The sequence below is a fragment of the Pimephales promelas genome, chromosome 13 (genome assembly GCF_988280905.1).
Source record: "Pimephales promelas chromosome 13, fPimPro1.hap1.1, whole genome shotgun sequence".
NCBI classification, from domain to species: Eukaryota; Metazoa; Chordata; class Actinopteri; order Cypriniformes; family Leuciscidae; genus Pimephales; species Pimephales promelas.
The window spans coordinates 6,239,967-6,257,796 of NC_142781.1; the positions used below are offsets into that span (position 1 = coordinate 6,239,967).

The following is a 17,830-nucleotide window of genomic DNA, read 5'->3' on the forward strand; positions in this document are numbered from 1 at the left end:
GATTTTTCTCTATAAATGCAGCACTTAAAATGGGCAACCCAAATCTCCTTTCAGACTTGAAGTGATTACCGTATCAAAAGGCTCAGATCAACAGTGAATTTGGATATTCTATTCAGGCAATCGGAGCAATGGCTTTGGCCTCCCAGAAAACTTCAAAACCTTCACAGTGTGCAGCTCAAGAGTAGGCGCATTCTATTCTGTGGAGAATCTTGTATATTAGTGTTTTAAAATGTCGGATTTGTTCTCTCTTAGCATAGTGAAACAGAATCCTACTCATTATGTACCAACTACTTATTTGTCCAAACCACTTTAGAGTTAGCAACCAGCCATGAAAAAAATAACACTCTTTCAATGTCAGTGTTCCTAGCTTTCCAGGAGCAGCCTACCTCTCTTGTCCCTTTACACATTGTAGTCATACTCATTTAATGCCACAAATTTTAAGCTGACAAAGCAAGAACACTTAATGGAGAAAGTTCTGTTAAATCCCAGAGGTGCTTGCACCTTGTTTGGTACTTTGTGTTGTGCCTGCAGCATCCCAAGTCCAAATCCGGATCACGACACCCTTTTCGTCTAGGTGAAGACGTCATTGAACTCCTTTTTGCCATCACAGTATTTCAGCCGAGTGCATCCTCTGCTGCTCGCATTCGCATTGATGCTTGGCACCAGTGTCCTCTCTTGCTCACATCCAGAAAAGAAAATAGCATGCGAACTAAAGGCAGGAGTAGTCGTGGCCGAGAGGTTAAGGCGATGGACTTGAAATCCATTGGGGTCTCCCCGCACAGATTCGAACCCTGCCGACTACGTGGATCTTTGTCTGTTCGTGAGAGGAATTGTGATGTCCAGGAGCTGTTTACAGCCTGGGTTTTTCTCTATATATGTAGCACTTAAAATGGGCAACCCAAATCTCATTTCAGACTTGAAGTGATTACCGTATCAAAAGGCTCAGATCAACGGTTATTTTGGATATTCTATTCAGGCAATCGGAGCAATGGCTTTGGCCTCCCAGATAACTTCAAAACCTTCACAGTGTTCAGCTCAAGAGTAGGCGCATTTTATTCTGTGGAGAATCTTGTATATTAGTGTTTTGAAATGTCGGATTTGTTCTCTCTTAGCATAGTGAAACAGAATCCTACTCATTATGTACCAACTACTTATTTGTCCAAACCACTTTAGAGTTAGCAACCGGCCATGAAAAAAAGAACACTCTTTCAATGTCAGTGTTCCTAGCTTTCCAGGAGCAGCCTACCTCTCTTGGCCCTTTACACATTGTGGTCATACTCATTTAATGCCACAAATTTTAAGCTGAAAAAGCAAGAACACTTAATGGAGAAAGTGCTGTTAAATCCCAGAGGTGCTTGCAACTTGTTTGGTACTTTGTGTTGTGCCTGCAGCATCCCCAGTCCAAATCCGGATCACGACACCCTTTTCGTCTAGGTGAAGACGTCGTTGAACTCCTTTTTGCCATCACAGTATTTCAGCCGAGTGCATCCTCTGCTGCTCGCATTCGCATTGATGGTTGGCCCCAGTGTCCTCTTTTGCTCACATCCAAAAAAAGAAAATACCATGTGACCTAATGGCAGGAGTAGTCGTGGCCGAGAGGTTAAGGCGATGGACTCGAAATCCATTGGGGTCTCCCCGCGCAGGTTCGAACCCTGCCGACTACGTGCATCTTTAATTATGATGTCCAGGAGCTGTTTACAACCTGGATTTTTCTCTTCATATGCAGCACTTAAAATTGGCAACCCACATCTCCTTTCAGACTTGAAGTGAGCACCGTTTCAAAAAGATCAGATCAACAGTGATTTTGGATATTCTATTCAGGCAATCAGAGCAATGTCTTTGGCATCCCAGATAACTTTCTCTGTATAGTGTTTGGTACTTTTTGTTCTGCCCGCAGCATCCCCAGTCCAAATCCGCATCACGACACCCTTTTCGTCTAGGTGAAGACGTTGTTGAACTCCTTTTTGCCATCACAGTATTTCAGCCGAGTGCATCCTCTGCTGCTCGCATTCGCATTGATGGTTGGCCCCAGTGTCCTCTCTTGCTCACATTTAGAAAAGAAAATAGCATGCGAAGTAAAGGCAGGAGTAGTCGTGGCCGAGAGGTTAAGGCGATAGACTTGAAATCCATTGGGGTCTCCCCGCGCAGGTTCGAACCCTGCCGACTACGTGGATCTTTGTCTGTTCGTGAGAGGAATTGTGATGTCCAGGAGCTGTTTACAACCTGGATTTTTCTCTATAAATGCAGCACTTAAAATGGGCAACCCAAATCTCCTTTCAGACTTGAAGTGATTACCGTATCAAAAGGCTCAGATCAACAGTGAATTTGGATATTCTATTCAGGCAATCGGAGCAATGGCTTTGGCCTCCCAGAAAACTTCAAAACCTTCACAGTGTGCAGCTCAAGAGTAGGCGCATTCTATTCTGCGTAGAATCTTGTATATTAGTGTTTTGAAATGTCGGATTTGTTCTCTCTTAGCATAGTGAAACAGAATCCTACTCATTATGTGCCAACTACTTATTTGTCCAAACCACTTTAGAGTTAGCAACCAGCCATGAAAAAATAACACTCTTTCAATGTCAGTGTTCCTAGCTTTCCAGGAGCAGCCTACCTCTCTTGTCCCTTTACACATTGTAGTCATACTCATTTAATGTCACAAATTTTAAGCTGACAAAGCAAGAACACTTAATGGAGAAAGTGCTGTTAAATCCCAGAGGTGCTTGCAACTTGTTTGGTACTTTGTGTTGTGCCTGCAGCATCCCCAGTCCAAATCCGGATCACGACACCCTTTTCGTCTAGGTGAAGACGTCGTTGAACTCCTTTTTGCCATCACAGTATTTCAGCCGAGTGCATCCTCTGCTGCTCGCATTCGCATTGATGGTTGGCCCCAGTGTCCTCTTTTGCTCACATCCAAAAAAAGAAAATACCATGTGACCTAATGGCAGGAGTAGTCGTGGCCGAGAGGTTAAGGCGATGGACTCGAAATCCATTGGGGTCTCCCCGCGCAGGTTCGAACCCTGCCGACTACGTGCATCTTTAATTATGATGTCCAGGAGCTGTTTACAACCTGGATTTTTCTCTTCATATGCAGCACTTAAAATTGGCAACCCACATCTCCTTTCAGACTTGAAGTGAGCACCGTTTCAAAAGGATCAGATCAACGGTGATTTTGGATATTCTATTCAGGCAATCAGAGCAATGTCTTTGGCATCCCAGATAACTTTCTCTGTATAGTGTTTGGTACTTTTTGTTCTGCCCGCAGCATCCCCAGTCCAAATCCGGATCACGACACCCTTTTTGTCTAGGTGAAGACGTCGTTGAACCCAAAGCCAGGGTTCAACGTCATGTGACCCAAAGGCAGGAGTAGTCGTGGCCGAGAGGTTAAGGCGATGGACTTGAAATCCATTGGGCTCTCCCTGCATAGGTTCGAACACTGCCGACTACATGGGTCCTTGTCACTTTGTCTGTTTGTGAAAGGAGTTGTGATGTCCAGGAGCTGTTTACACTCTGGATCTTTCTTTTACTTCATATGCAGAACTTAAAATGGGCAACCCATATCTCTTTTCAAGATTGAAGTGAGCACAGTTTCAAAAGGCTCTGATCAACCGTGATTTTGGCCATGTTATTCAGGCCATCGGAGCAATGTCTTTGGCATCCCAGATAACTTTCTCTGTATAGTGTTTAGTACTTTATGTTCTGCCCGCAGCATCCCCAGTCCAAATCCGCATCACGACACCCTTTTCGTCTAAGTGAAGACGTTGTTGAACTCCTTTTTGCCATCACAGTATTTCAGCCGAGTGCATCCTCTGCTGCTCGCATTCGCATTGATGGTTGGCCCCAGTGTCCTCTCTTCCTCACATTTAGAAAAGAAAATAGCATGCGAAGTGAAGGCAGGAGTAGTCGTGGCCGAGAGGTTAAGGCGATAGACTTGAAATCCATTGGGGTCTCCCCGCGCAGGTTCGAACCCTGCCGACTACGTGGATCTTTGTCTGTTCGTGAGAGGAATTGTGATGTCCAGGAGCTGTTTACAACCTGGATTTTTCTCTATAAATGCAGCACTTAAAATGGGCAACCCAAATCTCCTTTCAGACTTGAAGTGATTACCGTATCAAAAGGCTCAGATCAACAGTGAATTTGGATATTCTATTCAGGCAATCGGAGCAATGGCTTTGGCCTCCCAGAAAACTTCAAAACCTTCACAGTGTGCAGCTCAAGAGTAGGCACATTCTATTCTGTGGAGAATCTTGTATATTAGTGTTTTGAAATGTCGGATTTGTTCTCTCTTAGCATAGTGAAACAGAATCTCTGTATAGTGTTTGGTACTTTTTGTTCTGCCCGCAGCATCCCCAGTCCAAATCCGGATCACGACACCCTGTTCGTCTAGGTGAAGACGTCGTTGAACCCAAAGCCAGGGTTCAACGTCATGTGACCCAAAGGCACGAGTAGTCGTGGCCGAGAGGTTAAGGCGATGGACTTGAAATCCATTGGGCTCTCCCTGCGTAGGTTCGAACACTGCCGACTACATGGATCCTTGTCACTTTGTCTGTTTGTGACAGGAGTTGTGATGTCCAGGAGCTGTTTACACTCTGGATCTTTCTCTTACTTCATATGCAGAACTTAAAATGGGCATCCCATATCTCTTTTCAAGATTTAAGTGAGCACAGTTTCAAAAGGCTCTGATCAACCGTGATTTTGGCCATGCTATTCAGGCCATCGGAGCAATGTCTTTGGCATCCCAGATAACTTTCTCTGTATAGTGTTTGGTACTTTGTGTTGTGCCTACAGCATCGCCAGTCCAAATCCGCATCACGACACCCTTTTCTTCTAGGTGAAGACGTTGTTGAACTCCTTTTTGCCATCACAGTATTTCAGCCGAGTGCATCCTCTGCTGCTCGCATTCGCATTGATGGTTGGCCCCAGTGTCCTCTCTTGCTCACATCCAGAAAAGAAATCAGCATGCGAAGTAAAGACAGGAGTAGTCGTGGCCGAGAGGTTAAGGCGATAGACTTGAAATCCATTGGGGTCTCCCCGCGCAGGTTCGAACCCTGCCGACTACGTGGATCTTTGTCTGTTCGTGAGAGGAATTGTGATGTCCAGGAGCTGTTTACAACCTGGATTTTTCTCTATAAATGCAGCACTTAAAATGGGCAACCCAAATCTCCTTTCAGACTTGAAGTGATTACCGTATCAAAAGGCTCAGATCAACAGTGAATTTGGATATTCTATTCAGGCAATCGGAGCAATGGCTTTGGCCTCCCAGAAAACTTCAAAACCTTCACAGTGTGCAGCTCAAGAGTAGGCTCATTCTATTCTGTGGAGAATCTTGTATATTAGTGTTTTGAAATGTCGGATTTGTTCTCTCTTAGCATAGTGAAACAGAATCCTACTCATTATGTACCAACTACTTATTTGTCCAAACCACTTTAGAGTTAGCAACCAGCCATGAAAAAAATAACACTCTTTCAATGTCAGTGTTCCTAGCTTTCCAGGAGCAGCCTACCTCTCTTGTCCCTTTACACATTGTAGTCATACTCATTTAATGCCACAAATTTTAAGCTGACAAAGCAAGAACACTTAATGGAGAAAGTGCTGTTAAATCCCAGAGGTGCTTGCAACTTGTTTGGTACTTTGTGTTGTGCCTGCAGCATCCCCAGTCCAAATCCGGATCACGACACCCTTTTCGTCTAGGTGAAGACGTCGTTGAACTCCTTTGTGCCATCACAGTATTTCAGCCAAGTGCATCCTCTGCTGCTCGCATTCGCATTGATGGTTGGCCCCAGTGTCCTCTTTTGCTCAAATCCAGAAAAGAAAATACCATGTGACCTAATGGCAGGAGTAGTCGTGGCCGAGAGGTTAAGGCGATGGACTTGAAATCCATTGGGGTCTCCCCGCTCAGATTCGAACCCTGCCGGCTACGTGCATCTTTAATTATGATGTCCAGGAGCTGTTTACAACCTGGATTTTTCTCTTCATATGCAGCACTTAAAATTGGCAACCCACATCTCCTTTCAGACTTGAAGTGAGCACCGTTTCAAAAGGATCAGATCAACGGTGATTTTGGATATTCTATTTAGGCAATCAGAGCAATGTCTTTGGCATCCCAGATAACTTTCTCTGTATAGTGTTTGGTACTTTTTGTTCTGCCCTCAGCATCCCCAGTCCAAATCCGGATCACGACACCCTTTTCGTCTAGGTGAAGACGTCGTTGAACCCAAAGCCAGGGTTCAACGTCATGTGACCCAAAGGCAGGAGTAGTCGTGGCCGAGAGGTTAAGGCGATGGACTTGAAATCCATTGGGGTCTCCCTGCGTAGGTTCGAACACTGCCGACTACATGGGTCCTTGTCACTTTGTCTGTTTGTGACAGGAGTTGTGATGTCCAGGAGCTGTTTACACTCTGGATCTTTCTCTTACTTCATATGCAGAACTTAAAATGGGCAACCCATATCTCTTTTCAAGATTGAAGTGAGCACAGTTTCAAAAGGCTCTGATCCACCGTGATTTTGGCCATGCTATTCAGGCCATCGGAGCAATGTCTTTGGCATCCCAGATAACTTTCTCTGTGTTTAGTACTTTATGTTCTGCCCGCAGCATCCCCAGTCCAAATCCGCATCACGACACCCTTTTCGTCTAGGTGAAGACGTTGTTGAACTCCTTTTTGCCATCACAGTATTTCAGCCGAGTGCATCCTCTGCTGCTCGCATTCGCATTGATGGTTGGCCCCAGTGTCCTCTCTTGCTCACATTTAGAAAAGAAAATAGCATGCGAAGTAAAGGCAGGAGTAGTCGTGGCCGAGAGGTTAAGGCGATAGACTTGAAATCCATTGGGGTCTCCCCGCGCAGGTTCGAACCCTGCCGACTACGTGGATCTTTGTCTGTTCGTGAGAGGAATTGTGATGTCCAGGAGCTGTTTACAACCTGGATTTTTCTCTATAAATGCAGCACTTAAAATGGGCAACCCAAATCTCCTTTCAGACTTGAAGTGATTACCGTATCAAAAGGCTCAGATCAACAGTGAATTTGGATATTCTATTCAGGCAATCGGAGCAATGGCTTTGGCCTCCCAGAAAACTTCAAAACCTTCACAGTGTGCAGCTCAAGAGTAGGCACATTCTATTCTGTGGAGAATCTTGTATATTAGTGTTTTGAAATGTCGGATTTGTTCTCTCTTAGCATAGTGAAACAGAATCCTACTCATTATGTACCAACTACTTATTTGTCCAAACCACTTTAGAGTTAGCAACCAGCCATGAAAAAAATAACACTCTTTCAATGTCAGTGTTCCTAGCTTTCCAGGAGCAGCCTACCTCTCTTGTCCCTTTACACATTGTAGTCATACTCATTTAATGCCACAAATTTTAAGCTGACAAAGCAAGAACACTTAATGGAGAAAGTGCTGTTAAATCCCAGAGGTGCTTGCACCTTGTTTGGTACTTTGTGTTGTGCCTGCAGCATCCCAAGTCCAAATCCGGATCACGACACCCTTTTCGTCTAGGTGAAGACGTTGTTGAACTCCTTTTTGCCATCACAGTATTTCAGCCGAGTGCATCCTCTGCTGCTCGCATTCGTATTGATGGTTGGCCCCAGTGTCCTCTCTTGCTCACATCCAGAAAAGAAAATAGCATGCGAACTAAAGGCAGGAGTAGTCGTGGCCGAGAGGTTAAGGCGATGGACTTGAAATCCATTGGGGTCTCCCCGCGCAGGTTAGAACCCTGCCGACTACGTGGATCTATGTCTGTTCGTGAGAGGAATTGTGATGTCCAGGAGCTGTTTACAACCTGGATTTTTCTCTATAAATGCAGCACTTAAAATGGGCAACCCAAATCTCCTTTCAGACTTGAAGTGATTACCGTATCAAAAGGCTCAGATCAACGGTGAATTTGGATATTCTATTCAGGCAATTGGAGCAATGGCTTTGGCCTCCCAGAAAACTTCAAAACCTTCACGGTGTGCAGCTCAAGAGTAGGCGCATTCTATTCTGTGGAGAATCTTGTATATTAGTGTTTTGAAATGTCGGATTTGTTCTCTCTTAGCATTGTGAAACAGAATCCTACTCATTATGTACCAACTACTCATTTGTCCAAACCACTTTAGAGTTAGCAACCAGTCATGAAAAAAATAACACTGTTCAATGTCAGTGTTCCTAGCTTTCTAGGAGCAGCCTACCTCTCTTGTCCCTTTACACATTGTGGTCATACTCATTTAATGCCACAAATTTTAAGCTGACAAAGCAAGAACACTTAATGGAGAAAGTGCTGTTAAATTCCAGAGGTGCTTGCACCTTGTTTGGTACTTTGTGTTGTGCCTGCAGCATCCCCAGTCCAAATCCGGATCACGACACCCTTTTCGTCTAGGTGAAGACGTCGTTGAACTCCTTTTGCCATTACAGTATTTCAGCCGAGTGCATCCTCTGCTGCTCGCATTCGCATTGATGGTTGGCCCCAGTGTCCTCTTTTGCTCAAATCCAGAAAAGAAAATACCATGTGACCTAATGGCAGGAGTAGTCGTGGCCGAGAGGTTAAGGCGATGGACTCGAAATCCATTGGGGTCTCCCCGCGCAGGTTCGAATCCTGCCGGCTACGTGGATCTTTGTCTGTTCGTGAGAGGAATTGTGATGTCCAGGAGCTGTTTACAACCTGGATTTTTCTCTATAAATGCAGCACTTAAAATGGGCAACCCAAATCTCCTTTCAGACTTGAAGTGATTACCGTATCAAAAGGCTCAGATCAACAGTGAATTTGGATATTCTATTCAGGCAATCGGAGCAATGGCTTTGGCCTCCCAGAAAACTTCAAAACCTTCACAGTGTGCAGCTCAAGAGTAGGCACATTCTATTCTGTGGAGAATCTTGTATATTAGTGTTTTGAAATGTCGGATTTGTTCTCTCTTAGCATTGTGAAACAGAATCTCTGTATAGTGTTTGGTACTTTTTGTTCTGCCCGCAGCATCCCCAGTCCAAATCCGGATCACGACACCCTGTTCGTCTAGGTGAAGACGTCGTTGAACCCAAAGCCAGGGTTCAACGTCATGTGACCCAAAGGCACGAGTAGTCGTGGCCGAGAGGTTAAGGCGATGGACTTGAAATCCATTGGGCTCTCCCTGCGTAGGTTCGAACACTGCCGACTACATGGATCCTTGTCACTTTGTCTGTTTGTGACAGGAGTTGTGATGTCCAGGAGCTGTTTACACTCTGGATCTTTCTCTTACTTCATATGCAGAACTTAAAATGGGCATCCCATATCTCTTTTCAAGATTTAAGTGAGCACAGTTTCAAAAGGCTCTGATCAACCGTGATTTTGGCCATGCTATTCAGGCCATCGGAGCAATGTCTTTGGCATCCCAGATAACTTTCTCTGTATAGTGTTTGGTACTTTGTGTTGTGCCTACAGCATCGCCAGTCCAAATCCGCATCACGACACCCTTTTCTTCTAGGTGAAGACGTTGTTGAACTCCTTTTTGCCATCACAGTATTTCAGCCGAGTGCATCCTCTGCTGCTCGCATTCGCATTGATGGTTGGCCCCAGTGTCCTCTCTTGCTCACATCCAGAAAAGAAATCAGCATGCGAAGTAAAGACAGGAGTAGTCGTGGCCGAGAGGTTAAGGCGATAGACTTGAAATCCATTGGGGTCTCCCCGCGCAGGTTCGAACCCTGCCGACTACGTGGATCTTTGTCTGTTCGTGAGAGGAATTGTGATGTCCAGGAGCTGTTTACAACCTGGATTTTTCTCTATAAATGCAGCACTTAAAATGGGCAACCCAAATCTCCTTTCAGACTTGAAGTGATTACCGTATCAAAAGGCTCAGATCAACAGTGAATTTGGATATTCTATTCAGGCAATCGGAGCAATGGCTTTGGCCTCCCAGAAAACTTCAAAACCTTCACAGTGTGCAGCTCAAGAGTAGGCACATTCTATTCTGTGGAGAATCTTGTATATTAGTGTTTTGAAATGTCGGATTTGTTCTCTCTTAGCATAGTGAAACAGAATCTCTGTATAGTGTTTGGTACTTTTTGTTCTGCCCGCAGCATCCCCAGTCCAAATCCGGATCACGACACCCTGTTCGTCTAGGTGAAGACGTCGTTGAACCCAAACCCAGGGTTCAACGTCATGTGACCCAAAGGCAGGAGTAGTCGTGGCTGAGAGGTTAAGGCGATGGACTCGAAATCCATTGGGGTCTCCCCGCGCAGGTTCGAATCCTGCCGACTACGTGGATCTTTAATTGTGATGTCCATGAGCTGTTTACAACCTGGATTTTTCTCTTCATATGCAGCACTTAAAATTGGCAACCCACATCTCCTTTTAGACTTGAAGTGAGCACCTTTTCAAAAGGATCAGATCAACGGTGATTTTGGATATTCTATTCAGGCAATCAGAGCAATGTCTTTGGCATCCCAGATAACTTTCTCTGTATAGTGTTTGGTACTTTTTGTTCGGCCCGCAGCATTCCCAGTCCAAATCCGGATCACGACACCCTGTTCGTCTAGGTGAAGACGTTGTTGAACCCAAAGCCAGGGTTCAACGTCATGTGACCCAAAGGCAGGAGTAGTCGTGGCCGTTACTTCCAGCGATCGGTCGGCTTCTAACTTCCTAACACGTCCTAATACTTCCTAACAACATTTGAATACATCCGAACGAGGTCGGAATGAAAGTCCGAACACCTCCTAACTAAATCCGAACACATCCTAACACAAATCCGAAAACTCCGAACAGATGGGGCAAAAGAGCCAATCAATTCCTACAAAACGGTGGGAGAAAGAGCCAATCAGCAATCGAGATGACACGACAATCTCGCCGCTTATTGGCTGAACTACTTTCGTCACATTCCAGATGTTTGCTTTTAACTGTCAACTGCGATCCAGAGATTCAAGGTACAAATCTGTGTTTAAACATTAATTCAAGGTTTTTAATAAATATGAATGTATGAAAATATTGGATCGGTACGCTGCCGTAGCAAGGTAAGTTAACTTAACATTGACCTGTGCCGTGTTTTGCTAGCTAACGCTAGTTATGGAGATATGATTTATTTTGAAACCATTTTTAAGTTTTAACAATGAGATTATGTGTTTTTTTTTTACAATCAATTATCACTGATTTGTCATTTTTTAAAATATTAACAACATTTGTCACTAAAAAAGTCATTCGGTTTAACAATGAATGTATTTAAAATTACTAATTTGCTGACGATAATTCATAAACAAACCTGATTTGACATTGACGTTGATATATAGTATCATTTTCGATCAATTTATTGGGACTACTCTAAACCCTCCAACATATTCAAGTTAAACATTATGAATAGTTTAAACAATACTCAGGCACATAGCTACAAAAGCACATTTTATTGTACAAATGTAATATTACTACTTCAAACATTAAAAATTTTCATTATTGAAGACTATTGTTGTTATTGGAACAAATGTATTTACATAAAACATTTGTTGTCTACACAAACCCCATGTCTTTACAATGATTGATGTCCATATAGTTAAATCCCTTTTGGATTCAGTAAAAGAGATAAAGTATTACTACTACCTTACATACTTTGAATGTCATACATTTGTTTATTATTATTATTATTAAGGCCTTTGGACAAAAAAATACCAATCACATTATTGATCCATTAACACAGCTATACCTACTAATGCACAACTACATTGATTTGTTCCACAATATTTTTCAGATATGACAAAAACAGGCAAATCCTCTGCCTACTGGACAGACATCTGCCATAGGTATGTCCAGGGCACCTTCCAGTTCAGCGACAGCTGCAAGGCACCAAGTAAAAAGACTGCCGACTACGTTTGACGGCATGCGCCTGCTTTAGGCTGGAGGCCTTGTTAAAACTTTAGAAAAAGAAGTAAATGTGACAATGGGCAGCGACGCTGCAAGGCACCAAGTAAAAAGACTGCCGACTACGTTTGACGACATGCGCCTGCTTTAGGCTGTAACCTTCTGGAGGCCTTGTTAAAACTTTAGAAAAAAAAGTAAATGTGACAATATTACCCTTGAAAAGAGTTATGTTGGAAAGGAATAGTTTTGTCTGCAAGCTTTTTCTACTGAGCCACACTTCGAGGAGACCGGTAGCTCGCCGTGATCGTATAGTGGTTAGTACTCTGCGTTGTGGCCGCAGCAACCCCGGTTCGAATCCGGGTCACGGCAACTTTTTCTGGGTGGCTTTGAAATTGAGCTCCAAGTTACCACCTCTGCTCACCCCGTCCTTCAGATCACTTTTTTTGTTGTTGCCCGGTGCGTCCTTGTTTCAAGTCCCTGGTCGGGCGATCAAGGCTCTTTTTTTTTCATTTCAGCCCATACGATTAATTTTTATGAGTGTTCCCACGCAACACGCACACTTTCTCGAGGAAGAGCCCGGATAGCTCAGTCGGTAGTGCATCAGACTTTTAATCTGAGGGTCCAGGGTTCAAGTCCTTCGGGCGTTAGAGCCTCTTTTTTTGTCGAGTGCTACGTTTTGCTGTTGAGTTCTTGCACGGCACCTGGGCAGCGACGCTGCAAGGCACCAAGTAAAAAGACAAGCTTGCTACAGGCAGTTTGTAGTCGTGGCCGGTCGGCTTCTAACTTCCTAACACGTCCTAACACTTCCTAACAACATTTGAATACATCCGAACGAGGTCGGAATGAAAGTCCGAACACCTCCTAACTAAATCCGAACACATCCTAACACAAATCCGAAAACTCCGAACAGATGGGGCAAAAGAGCCAATCAATTCCTACTAAACGGTGGGAGAAAGAGCCAATCAGCAATCGAGATGACACGACAATCTCGCCGCTTATTGGCTGAACTACTTTCGTCACATTCCAGATGTTTGCTTGCAACTGTCAACTGCGATCCAGAGATTCAAGGTACAAATCTGTGTTTAAACATTAATTCAAGGTTTTTAATAAATATGAATGTATGAAAATATTGGATCGGTACGCTGCCGTAGCAAGGTAAGTTAACTTAACATTGACCTGTGCCGTGTTTTGCTAGCTAACGCTAGTTATGGAGATATGATTTATTTTGAAACCATTTTTAAGTTTTAACAATGAGATTATGTGTTTTTTTTTACAATCAATTATCACTGATTTGTCATTTTTTTAAATATTAACAACATTTGTCACTAAAAAAGTCATTCGGTTTAACAATGAATGTATTTAAAATTACTAATTTCCTGACCATTATTCATAAACAAACCTGATTTGACATTGACGTTGATATATAGTATCATTTTCGATCAATTTATTGGGACTACTCTAAACCCTCCAACATATTCAAGTTAAACATTCATTATGAATAGTTTAAACAATACTCAGGCACATAGCTACAAAAGCACATTTTATTGTACAAATGTAATATTACTACTTCAAACATTAAAATTTTTCATTATTGAAGACTATTGTTGTTATTGGAACAAATGTATTTACATAAAACATTTGTTGTCTACACAAACCCCATGTCTTTACAATGATTGATGTCCATATAGTTAAATCCCTTTTGGATTCAGTAAAAGAGATAAAGTATTACTACTACCTTACATACTTTGAATGTCATACATTTGTTTATTATTATTATTATTATTATTATTATTATTATTATTAAGGCCTTTGGACAAAAAAATACCACTCACATTATTGATCCATTAACACAGCTATAACTACTAATGCACAACTACATTGATTTGTTCCACAATATTTTTCAGATATGACAAAAACAGGAAAATCCTCTGCCTACTGGACAGACATCTGCCATAGGTATGCCCAGGGCACCTTCCAGTTCACTACAGGCAAAAGGCCTGGAAGCAAAAAATGGAAGGAGGCCCTGGAGCGAATCGATGCCTGTCCCCTGCAAAAGGGGAATAAGGTGGATCTGTTTGGAAGGCACATAGTGTGCACTTGTGGGTTCCATAAGGTAGGTATATGATATAATATATCAAAGGCATGATAAGTCCCTGTTCTATTTTATGGAGAGTACCCTGATCTATTCTTAAGTGCACAGTACTGCAGAATAATTGGTATTTAATGAATAGTATTTAATGAATAGTATTTAATGAATGGTATTTAATGAATGGTATTTAATGAATGGTATTTAATTTAAATGAAAAGTATTTAACATGAATAGTATGACCTTCTTTTGTTCCTAATCTTCTTTTTCTCTCAGTCAACAGATAAGGCCTTGACTGAGGCGGGGCCTATGGCAGAGGAAAGCAGCAGCTCAGAGAAGACAGGGACATCACATGGAGAACAGGGGGTGAAGTGTTCACTGTGTGGTGTGTTTGTGGAGGCAGAGAAGTTCACAGAGCACCTCTCTGACCACCACGTCGAAGAGAGGTGTGACAGCTGTGGGGCCAGGGTCAAGGGGGCACTTGGACTGCTCAAACACATTGAGTCCAGTCATTATGGGGCCCTATTGGCTCCAAAAAAAAAAAGCCCTTCAAAAAATCCCACACCATCTCCATCTCCGTGCCCCTCACCATCTCCACGGCTGGCGCAACCTCCACAGCACTTGCCATCTTCACTGCCAGCACCAGTGTTTCCAGCCCAGCAGCCCATTCCATCTCCGCTGCCCACTCCACCACCATGGCGCTCTCCACCAGCGCGCTCTCCACCACAACAGCCCACTCCACCACCTCAACGCTCTCCTTCTCTGTGGCCAACTCCATCTCCGCAGCCCACTCAATGTCTGCTGCCCACTCCACCACCACGGCGCTCTCCACCACCACAACGCTCTCCATCCCCGCGGCCCACTCCATCCCCGCGGCCCACTCCATCCCCGCGGCCCACTCCATCCCCGCGGCCCACTCCATCTCCGCGGCCCACTCCATCTATGCGGCCCACTTCATCTCCGCGGCCCACTCCATCTATGCGGCCCACTCCATCTCCGCGGCCCACTCCATCTATGCGGCCCACTCCATCTCCGCGGCCCACTCCATCTCCGCGGCCCACTCCATCTCCGCGGCCCACTCCATTTATGCGGCCCACTCCATGTCCGCTGCCCAGACCACCACGATGCTCTCCACCACGGTGCTCTCCACCACGGCGCTCTCCACCACATCAGCCCACTCCACCACCACAACGCTCTCCATCTTCACGGCCCACTCCATCTCCGCTGCCCACACCACCACGGTGCTCTCCACCACATCAGTCCACTCCACCACCACAACGCTCTCCATCTCCGCGGCCCACTCCATCCTCATCTCCAGCACCCTCACTGCAACCCACACCATCTCTGCCTCAGGCTGTTACTGATTGGGAGAGCTTTCTTCCCAGTCAGTTCAAGAGAGTCCTTCAGCCAGCAGATTGGGTGTGGATTGCCAAGTGCCTCTATGAGCCCACAGGGCAGCTGAGGCAGAAGATCCAAGGGAACTGGTTTTATCCGCCAATGCTGCCCAAGCCGTCTCCTCCTGAACCCGGGTGGTATTTCCGGCAGAGGATGTTTTTGTGGGCACCTATGAGGATGTGGGGCATTCCTCTTAAATGCCCACAGTGTGGACGGAAGATGCACCATTCAGGGATCTACCCGAAGGTCAGGGAAGTGATTGACATGGACAGCTGCTACTACCTTCTGGGTGGGGACTATCCACGCTGTAGTGCTTGCAAGTTGCCAGTATGCCCATGGAGCAAGGACATACTTTCACAACTGGATGTGGCACACAGGACCATGTTTCCAGCGGTGCTGACCACTAAACTTGCCCTGGACATGAAATGTGTGACCTTCCTCAGGCCAAGAACCAGCGGCAACAGTTCTTCCTACCTCCAGTCAGCAGTAGAGGAAGTCCACAGTGAGGAGTGGGCACGACGGACCATCCAGTACCTCTCTGACTGTGAGCATTATTTGAAGAAGGTTGCCCTAGTCCAATCTGCTACGGCACCTGCCTTTCCCGCACCTAAACCCTTCAGGCCGCTTCCACTCGCCCAGTGGTTTGAGACTGTCCACTCCAACGACATCCTCAGCCATCTGGACGAGATGAAGGGGGTGATTACTTCCACCTATGGCCGAATCCTGAAGATGGATTCTACAAAGAAGGTACAATACATAAATGTTTGAGCATGAGGTTTATTTTTAGCCATCCATGTTAAGTAAGTGGAATAAAAATAATTTATATTTTTTCTGTTTTTTGGAGGTGGATAAATTTAAAATAATTAAAAAGTGTGCATTTGTGTTACACACACACACACACACATATATATATATATATATATATATGAAGAGTTCAGATGCAAAAGCCTCAAAGTGCCATTTGAAATTTTCTTCTACAATGATAATTTTGATCAAGCTTGTATATTTAAGTTCAGTAATTTCACTTTAATTGCAATGAAGATTACCTATTAATTGTCATTTAAGTGAAATTACTGAACTTAAATATACAAGCTTGATCAAAATTATCATTCTAGAAGAAAATTTCAAATGGCACTTAGAGGCTTTTGCATCTGAACTCTTCATATATAGTGAAATGCTTCATAACAAAAAGAAAAAAATGTATAAGTAAGCCTGTCAGAATGTTTTTATGTTTCCTTATGTTGTTTTTTCAGATCACCAAAAAGCTGGCTGGTGGAATTGGGGATACAGCTGCATGGATGACCAACATTGGCAATGAGCTTGGCCAGGTTCTCAACAGTGTTCTGACAACAGCTGAAGGCGCAGGACTGGAGGAGCTGTGCCAGGGCGTCGTCAGGCGCTACCAGAATGCTGGCGAGCCAGAGCCTGAGGTCATCTATGTTGACCGGGACTGCTGCAGTCAGTCAGGTGAGATTTTCAAATTACTACTATATCGAATGTGCATTACAATACATTTTACAAAATTTAATAGTGGTGTAAAAAACATCCTCTTTCCCCATTGGTAATGTTAACTAGTATTATTAGTACCAGCAATGCAATGTAATTGTAATAAATTTGAATGACTGAAAAGTATGTTGAAGTAATGCTTCTTGATTTTCTTCCCCCTGCACAGGTACACCTGCGGTGCTAAATCTTTTTCGGCCATGGAAGTCTATTGTAAGGCTAGATATCTTCCATTTTATGAGAAGATTCAACTGTGGCCTTACTACAGAGCACCACCCTCTCTATGGTACCTTTTGTTCAAAACTTTCCTCCTGTATCTTTGAGTGGGATCAGGAGGACGTGAAAGAACTTAAAGTGGCCAAGAGAGGGGAGTGGAAGAGCAGCCATGGTGGACAGGCTCCCACTGAGGCACAGCTCATGGCCAGCATTAGCCCAGGTGAACTGGCGAAGCACTGTAGGCGACGGACGCGCAGGGCTGAGGAGATCCAGGCCATGATTTCAGAGCTGCTGGAATCAGTGTGGGAGCTAACTGACACTACAGGGCTTCGCCTTGTTAACCCTGACAGTATGTCTCATGTGTGGGAGATGCAACAAAAACATCTTGAGTGCATCCAGGACCCTCCACATGTGGAGTTGTACACAAAGACGGGGACACTCCAGAAGGGTGGCAAAGTCCTAAACATTCTTAGGTGTGGCAGGGGGTCATCCTCACTGGAGAGTTTTCACCGCCACCAGTGTGCCTTCATTCCCGGTAAATTCTGAATGTTAAATTGCAGTAGGTTTTGTAGATTTTTAAGTTGAAAAGATACTTGTCTCACTATTTTATGTTACTGTTCTATAACTATGTCATTAAATGTATATGTCCTCAGTTTAAAATAATATGCTGTCTAAATCTGTGCATTTTCATTCTTAGGATGGAGATGCAATGCCATGCACACACAAATGTACATGTTAGAGGGGGCCTCGAGATGGAACATGAGCCGGGCAAAAGAAGCTGTATCTGTGGTGGGGGCCTCAAACCTCAGGACATTTGATGTCTGCTTAATGTCTCATTTAAACA

The 17,830-nt window shown here is 44.2% G+C and overlaps 17 non-coding genes across 17 annotated transcripts; all 17 read left to right on the plus strand.

Moving 5' to 3' along the window:
* Positions 1-721: 721 nt before the first annotated feature.
* trnas-uga (transfer RNA serine (anticodon UGA)) lies at positions 722-803 on the plus strand. Its single transcript has one exon. It is a non-coding gene; the product is annotated as a tRNA-Ser (tRNA).
* Positions 804-1,582: 779 nt separating this feature from the next.
* On the plus strand, positions 1,583-1,664 carry trnas-cga (transfer RNA serine (anticodon CGA)). Its single transcript has one exon. It is a non-coding gene; the product is annotated as a tRNA-Ser (tRNA).
* A 423-nt stretch (positions 1,665-2,087) lies between these two features.
* trnal-uaa (transfer RNA leucine (anticodon UAA)) lies at positions 2,088-2,169 on the plus strand. The gene has a single exon. It is a non-coding gene; the product is annotated as a tRNA-Ser (tRNA).
* Positions 2,170-2,947: 778 nt separating this feature from the next.
* Positions 2,948-3,029, plus strand: trnas-cga (transfer RNA serine (anticodon CGA)). Its single transcript has one exon. It is a non-coding gene; the product is annotated as a tRNA-Ser (tRNA).
* Positions 3,030-3,363: 334 nt separating this feature from the next.
* Positions 3,364-3,445, plus strand: trnas-uga (transfer RNA serine (anticodon UGA)). Its single transcript has one exon. It is a non-coding gene; the product is annotated as a tRNA-Ser (tRNA).
* A 451-nt stretch (positions 3,446-3,896) lies between these two features.
* On the plus strand, positions 3,897-3,978 carry trnas-uga (transfer RNA serine (anticodon UGA)). The gene has a single exon. It is a non-coding gene; the product is annotated as a tRNA-Ser (tRNA).
* Positions 3,979-4,442: 464 nt separating this feature from the next.
* Positions 4,443-4,524, plus strand: trnas-uga (transfer RNA serine (anticodon UGA)). The gene has a single exon. It is a non-coding gene; the product is annotated as a tRNA-Ser (tRNA).
* A 451-nt stretch (positions 4,525-4,975) lies between these two features.
* Positions 4,976-5,057, plus strand: trnas-uga (transfer RNA serine (anticodon UGA)). The gene has a single exon. It is a non-coding gene; the product is annotated as a tRNA-Ser (tRNA).
* Positions 5,058-5,835: 778 nt separating this feature from the next.
* On the plus strand, positions 5,836-5,917 carry trnas-uga (transfer RNA serine (anticodon UGA)). Its single transcript has one exon. It is a non-coding gene; the product is annotated as a tRNA-Ser (tRNA).
* A 334-nt stretch (positions 5,918-6,251) lies between these two features.
* trnas-uga (transfer RNA serine (anticodon UGA)) lies at positions 6,252-6,333 on the plus strand. The gene has a single exon. It is a non-coding gene; the product is annotated as a tRNA-Ser (tRNA).
* Positions 6,334-6,779: 446 nt separating this feature from the next.
* On the plus strand, positions 6,780-6,861 carry trnas-uga (transfer RNA serine (anticodon UGA)). The gene has a single exon. It is a non-coding gene; the product is annotated as a tRNA-Ser (tRNA).
* Positions 6,862-7,639: 778 nt separating this feature from the next.
* On the plus strand, positions 7,640-7,721 carry trnas-uga (transfer RNA serine (anticodon UGA)). The gene has a single exon. It is a non-coding gene; the product is annotated as a tRNA-Ser (tRNA).
* A 776-nt stretch (positions 7,722-8,497) lies between these two features.
* Positions 8,498-8,579, plus strand: trnas-cga (transfer RNA serine (anticodon CGA)). Its single transcript has one exon. It is a non-coding gene; the product is annotated as a tRNA-Ser (tRNA).
* A 464-nt stretch (positions 8,580-9,043) lies between these two features.
* trnas-uga (transfer RNA serine (anticodon UGA)) lies at positions 9,044-9,125 on the plus strand. Its single transcript has one exon. It is a non-coding gene; the product is annotated as a tRNA-Ser (tRNA).
* A 451-nt stretch (positions 9,126-9,576) lies between these two features.
* On the plus strand, positions 9,577-9,658 carry trnas-uga (transfer RNA serine (anticodon UGA)). Its single transcript has one exon. It is a non-coding gene; the product is annotated as a tRNA-Ser (tRNA).
* A 464-nt stretch (positions 9,659-10,122) lies between these two features.
* trnas-cga (transfer RNA serine (anticodon CGA)) lies at positions 10,123-10,204 on the plus strand. Its single transcript has one exon. It is a non-coding gene; the product is annotated as a tRNA-Ser (tRNA).
* Positions 10,205-12,083: 1,879 nt separating this feature from the next.
* On the plus strand, positions 12,084-12,155 carry trnah-gug (transfer RNA histidin (anticodon GUG)). Its single transcript has one exon. It is a non-coding gene; the product is annotated as a tRNA-His (tRNA).
* Positions 12,156-17,830: the final 5,675 nt, after the last annotated feature.